Below are 6460 nucleotides of genomic sequence, written 5' to 3'. Positions count from 1 at the left end.
CATTCAATGGGTTGTCTTTTCATTTTGTTGATGGTTTCCTTTTCTGTGCAATCACTTTTTAGTTTGATGTAGTCCCATTTGTTTAGTTTTTCTTTTGCTTCCCTTACCCAAATAGAGATATCAGAATAAAAAATATTGCTATGAAAATTTATTGCCTTTATTTTCTTCTAGAATTTTTATGGTTTCAAATCTTACTTTCAATTCTTTAATCCATTCTGAGTTTATTCTTCAATATGGTGTAAGAAGGTAGTCTGCATTCATTTATTTTTCTACATACTTGTCCAATTTTCCCAATAGCATTTATTGAGTGGACTGTCTTTACCACATTGTATGTTCTGTGTCCTTTGTCAAATATTAATTTACCATAAATGTATGGGTTTATTTCTGGGCTTTTTATTCTGTTCCAATGATCTATATGTCTGTTTTATGCCAGTACCATGCTATATTTATTACTATGGTCTTTTAGTATAGTTTGTTATCAGGTAGCATGATTCCTCCAACTTAGCTGTTCTTTCTCAAGATCACTGTGGCTATTGGCTTGGTTTTATTTTCTTTGTTTTGTTTTGTTTTTGTGTGTGTGTGTGTATGTGTGTGTGTGTGTTGGGGTTTTTTTTGTACTTCCATATAAATTTTTGTGGTATTTGTTGTAGCTCTCTGAAATACATCATTGGACATTTTAATGTTGGTAATTCTTCCTATCTTTGAACACCATATATGCTTTTACTTATTTGTATCTTCTGCAACTTTTTCCTTCCTTCATTTCTTTCATTTTCTTCTTTCTTTCTTTCCTTCTTTCTATCTAAGTGATGTATATTATGTTGAGGTGTATTCCCTCTATTCACACTTTGCTGAAAGTTGTTATAATGAAAAGGTGTTTTGTTGAATGCTCTTTCTGCATCTATTGTTATAACCATGTGATTTTTATTCCTTATTTTGTTTATGCTGTATCATGTTTTTTATGTGCAGATCCTGTACCAAGCTTGCATCCCCGGAATAAATCCCACTTCATCATGTTGTGTAATCTTTTTAATGTATTACTGAATCCAGTTTGCCAATATTTTGTTGAGGATTTTAGCATCTATGTTCATCAGGGATATTGGCCTATAATTTTCTTTCTTTGTAAATTCTTATTCTGGTTTGGGGATTAGGATAATGCTGGACTCATAAAATGAGCTTGGATATCTTCCCTTGTCTTGAGTGTTTTGGATGAGTTTGAGGAGAACAGGTATTAGTTCTTCTCTGAATGTTTGATGAAATACACTGTGAAGCCATCCAGTCCAGCATGTGCGTTTGTTGAGAAGTTGTTTTTTCTTTTAATCCTCACCAAGGATATATTTTCCAATGAATTTTTTTTTTAGAGAAGAGGGAAGGAGGGAGGGAGGGAGGGGAAAGAGAGAGAGAGAGAGAGAGAGAGAGAGAGAGAGACATCAATGTGAGACACACACATCAAATGGTTGTCTCTCTCACACACACACACCTCAACAGGGGGCACGGGTGAACCTGCAACCCAGGTACGTGCCTTTGACTGGGAATCGAACCCATGATCCTTTGGTGCGTGGACCATAGCTCTAACCACTGACACACAATGGCCCGTGCTTCATTGATCACTTGTTTGTTTTTTACTGTTTTGTTTATTTCTGCTCTGATCTTTATTATTTCTTTATTATTCTCACTTTGTGGTGTCTTTTTTGTTGTTGTTGTTTTTTTTTTTTTGCACTAGTTCCTCTAAGTGTAAAGTTAGATGATGTATTTCAGATTTTTCTTGTTTCTTGAGGTAGGCCTGTAATGTTATGAATTTCCCTCTTAGGACTGCTTATGCTGTGTTCCATAGAGTTAGGATTGTTGTGCTCTCATTTCCATGTGTTTCAAGGTATCATTTGATTTTGTCTATGATCTCATTGTTAACCATTCATTGTTTAGTAACATGTTAATTAGCCTCCAAGACTTTCTATGTTTTGCAGATTTATCTTTTTCTTTTTCTGTTTTTTTTTCAATCCTATATTATTCATTTTTAGTGTGGTCAAATAAATATAAGATTTAGAGTTTTAACCACAGTTAAGTATACATTACGTATATTGACATGCAATTCTCGCCACTGTGTATCTCCAGATTTTTATTTTATTTTTTGCTTTTCATTGCTTTTATTTCTCTTAATAAATTTATTGGGGCAGGGTGGTTTTAGGTGTGTACAATTAAGTAATAGATCACCTGTATATCAGTTTTTTTCTCAGTGACTTCCAGTTGTATACAGTTATGGTCAGATAAGATTCCTGATATGATTTCATTCTTCTTAAATTTACTGAGACTGGTTTTTGTGTCTTAACATGTGGTGTATCCTAGAACATGTTGTACGTCCACTTAAAAAGAATGTATATTCTACTGCTTCTGGGTGAAATGCTCTGATATACCAATTAAATCTATTTGATCTAGTGTGTTATTTAAGGCTACACTTTCCTTCCTGATTTTCTGTGTGGAAAATCCAGCCATTGATGCCAAGGTGGTATTAAAATGCCCTACTATGAGTATATTATTGTTTAACTCTCCATTTATGTACATCAGGACTTGATTTACACATTTAGGTGCTCTTATGTTGAGGAAATACATGTTTGCAAGGGTTATATCCTCTTGTTGGATTGCTCCCTTTATCATTCTGTGGTGTCCTTCCATATTGCTCAATATAGCCTTTGTTTTAAAGTCTATTTTGTCAGCTATAGGTATTACCTCCCCAGCTTTTTTTTCGTTTGTATTTGCATGAAATATCTTTTGCCCTCTCCTTGCTTTTTGTCTGTATATCTTTCATTCTGAGGTAGGTCTCTTATTGACTGCATATATATGGTTCTTGTTTTCTTATCGATTCAGCTATCATGCCTTTTAATTGAAGCAGTTAAGCCACTTACATTTAAAGTGATTATTCATAGATATGTTTTATTCTTTTAACTCTGTTTCCCTTTTATTCCTTCTTGATAGTTCTTATACTAATGTTTGGTGGTAACACACTTCTTTGCTGTTTCTTGTCTGCGAAGCTCTTTATTTCTCCATCCATTTTAAATGACAGCCTTGCTGGGTAAAGTAGTCTTGGTTGAAGGTCCTAGCTTTTCATTACTTAGAATATTTTGTGCCAACCCCTACTGACCTGGTATGTTTCTGCAGAGAAACAAGCTGACAATCTTATGGGAGCTCCCTTGTAGGTAACTGACTGTCTTTATCTTGTTGCTTTTAAGATGTCCTGTCTTTAATCTTTGTTATTTTAATTATGATGTGTCTTGGTGTCGTGTTTTTTTGTGTTCATCTCCTTTGGTACTCTGGACTTCCTGTACTTGTGTCTTTTCCTTCACCAGGTTAGGGAAGTGTTCGGTCATTATTTCTTTTAATAGGCTGTAGTCCCTTAATCTTTCTTTTCTCCTTCTTGTACTCCTATAATGTGGATGTTATGCTTCATGTTGTCCCAAAAGTCCCCTAAACAGTCCTCATTTTTAAAAATCATTTTTTTCTTTTTTCTGCTTTTGTCTTCTGTGACCTTCTCTTCCAAATCACTAATTTGATTCTCTGCTTCATCCAACCATTTATTTCCTCTAGTGTATTCTTCATTGCAGAGGTTGTACTCTTTATTTCTGACTGGATCTTTTATATGGCTTAAATGTTCTTTTTCATGCCTACTATCAGTTTTCAAGTTCCCACTGATTTCATCCATTCTTCGCCTAACTTCTATTAACATCCTTACAACCATTTTTTTTAAAACACCCTGTATCTGGTATATTGCTTGCCTTCACTTCATTTAGCATTTTTTCTGGATGTGTCTCCTGTTCTTAAATTCGGGGCATGTTTCTTTGGATTTTGGCTGCCTCTGTGTGTTTGTTTCTTTGTATTAGAACCCAAGCCTTGGTAGTGTGACTTTGTGTAGTAGGTGTCCTGTGGAACCCAGTGGCAAGGTTTTCTTGATCACCTGAGTTGAGTGCTCCAGGGATGTCCCATGTATGTTATGTGAACCTTCCTGTGGTAGTTGATTCTTGATGGCTATTGGCCCATGCATGTATTGAGTCGATGCTCAGGCTAGTTGGCTGGGACCAGTGTACCCTGCCTACAGTGCAGTGTATGAGCTGCTGACAGGTGTTGACCAGGTGGAGCGATATTCATCTCAGCAGGTTCTGGTGCCTGCTTAGATCTCTCTTTGGATATGCAGCTTGTGAGGCTAATTGTATCCTGCTCTGATGTGCTTGGAAGCTGCCACTGGGCGTGTTGGTCCTGAGGCTTCCTGGGAGGGACTCTGGTGCTGAACAATGTCAGATGCTTTATGTGACTGGCCCAGGGCAATCTATTTGCATCTACAAAGCAATTCACAATGTGTGACAGCCTCTACAGAGGCTGAGTGAGCACAGGAGGGTCCAAGCAGGGCACCAAAGCTGGCTTTTACTAGCATTGAGCCTGGGGACAGGTCAGCAAAAGTCCCAGAGCACACCATGCTCTGCCTCCCTGTCTGCCTCCATCTGCTGGGTGCCTGTTAGTCTCAGTGAATGAAAGAGTCTCTGGAAGCATTCAAGTTGCATGAGGTAGGTGCTCAGGGAGTCCCCAGGTAGAGGTGAGTGGTGTACACCAGATTGATGCAGGTTCAAGCTCAGTGTCAGTGTTGGGTCTGAGGCCACTCAGCAAATGTCCCAGGGTATACCAGGTCCAGCTGCCACCTGCTGGGTCCTCACACATCTTTGAGCAGTGTACAGAAGACACAGACCTGGCATTGTTTGTAGGAGGAGAATGAAAAAGTCAAAAGAGGCTGCTTCCCAGGATTTAAGATGTCTGGGATCTGTAGTCTGAGATCAGCCCTGTGAGCTTAAGGGCTTTGCAGAGGGTCTGTGGATTCTCAAAGGCCAGAGAGCTGCTTCCTGTTGTGGCTGATTCATAGGTCCCCTGGGATGCTACAGGGGAGCGAGAGCATGGCAGGATCATGCAGGTGTGATGCCCTCATCAGGTAGTGAAAAGTAGAGTCCCCTCATGGGTGGCTGATTTCAGCAGATTCATCCCTCGATTTCTATCCTAAGAGAACTGGAGCTCTCTCCAGACTTCCGATCACAGGCATGCTCACTGGCTTCCTGAGCAGCACTGTCCCTGCCTTCTTTCCTCAAGGCTGGATGAGCCAGGCTGGCTGGAGTGTAGGGAAGGGAGGATAGAGGTCCATTTGGTGGGTCGAAATGCTGTTAGAATCTTTAAGGCTTAAATTTATTGTTTCTGTGTCTACTCCCACACTACAACTAAGCAGCCAAAGTGATGCTTAGCTCACTCTCAAGGAAGCACAGTACTGCCTTGTACCAGTGCCACACGTCACCAGAACAGTGAAGGGAGCAACTGGAGGAAGAAGACAGGGCATTCCTCTCCCAGCAGTGTAACACCCTCACAGGCATGATTCTGTCTGGAGAGCTGACCCCTGCTGGAGCGCTTAAGGCTTTTAGGCACAGAGTGAAATGATCTGATTTATATTTTTTAAAGATCACTCTGATTTGTATTTTTATTTTTATTAAAAATTGTTTTACTACTTTAATTTTTTTTTCAATTCGGGATGACATTCAATATTAGTTTCAAGTGTACAAAATAGTGGTTAGACATTTATATAACATATAAAGTCATCTCCTGATAAGCCTAGCATGGGATATCTTTGAAAAGGGTATTAATCCTATTTATGAGGGCTCCACCCTCATAACCTAATCAATCTCAAAAGACCCACCTTTTACTTATTTTTAATCAACCTTATTTGTGTGACATTCATTAATAAAATTGCATAGGTCGGGTGTGCAATTCTATAATGCATCATCTGTATATTGGATTGTGTGTTCACTGCCTTCAAGTCTCCTTCCATCACCATTTACCCCCCCCCCATGCCCTCTTCTCCTTCCCCCACCTGTCACCCACCAACCCTACCTCCTACTCCCCACATGCCACCCCCACCTGCCACCCCACACCCCACACCCTCAGCCCCCACCTGCCATCCCCACCCCCCACCCGCCAGCTCCCATCCCCCACCACTACCCCTCACCCCCACCTCCCACTCTTACCCCCCACCCCTACCCCCACCCGCCACCCCACATCCCATACCCCACACCACCCACCCACCCACCTCCCATCCCCCACCCCCACCCCCAACTCCCCAGCCTCCACCCTCCACCCCCCACCCTCCACCCCCCACCCACCTTCCCCTGTTTGTGATTTGACATTTGAAATGATATTTGAGATGTGTCTTGAGAGCACGGGTAGGATTTAGACAGATGAAGAAGGTGAGAATGTGCTTCAGGTACAGAGAGTGGACACTCGGCCTGGAGGCAGGAGAGATGAACACTGGAGAGACCAGAACATATGCCCCTCAGATGCCTGTGAGTGAGGGGTCAGGGCAGGGAAACAGAAGACCCTCCATGGAGGGAAAAGGCAGAGGGATAAGGGGACCAACCACAGAGTGGTCAGAGCAGGGGAGACAGGG

At 40.9% G+C, this 6460-nt stretch overlaps 1 non-coding gene across 1 annotated transcript; it reads right to left on the bottom strand.

Moving 5' to 3' along the window:
• Nucleotides 1-5221: 5221 nt before the first annotated feature.
• LOC111823715 lies at nt 5222-5424 on the bottom strand. Its single transcript, XR_002826786.1, has one exon. It is a non-coding gene; the product is annotated as a small nucleolar RNA SNORA74 (small nucleolar RNA).
• Between the last annotated feature and the right edge of the window lie 1036 nt (nt 5425-6460).

Source organism: Myotis lucifugus, unplaced genomic scaffold, assembly GCF_000147115.1.
Source record: "Myotis lucifugus unplaced genomic scaffold, Myoluc2.0 scaffold_632, whole genome shotgun sequence".
Lineage (NCBI taxonomy): Eukaryota > Metazoa > Chordata > Mammalia > Chiroptera > Vespertilionidae > Myotis > Myotis lucifugus.
Note: the sequence above shows the minus strand (reverse complement) of the source record. Positions and strands in the feature narration are given on the sequence as shown.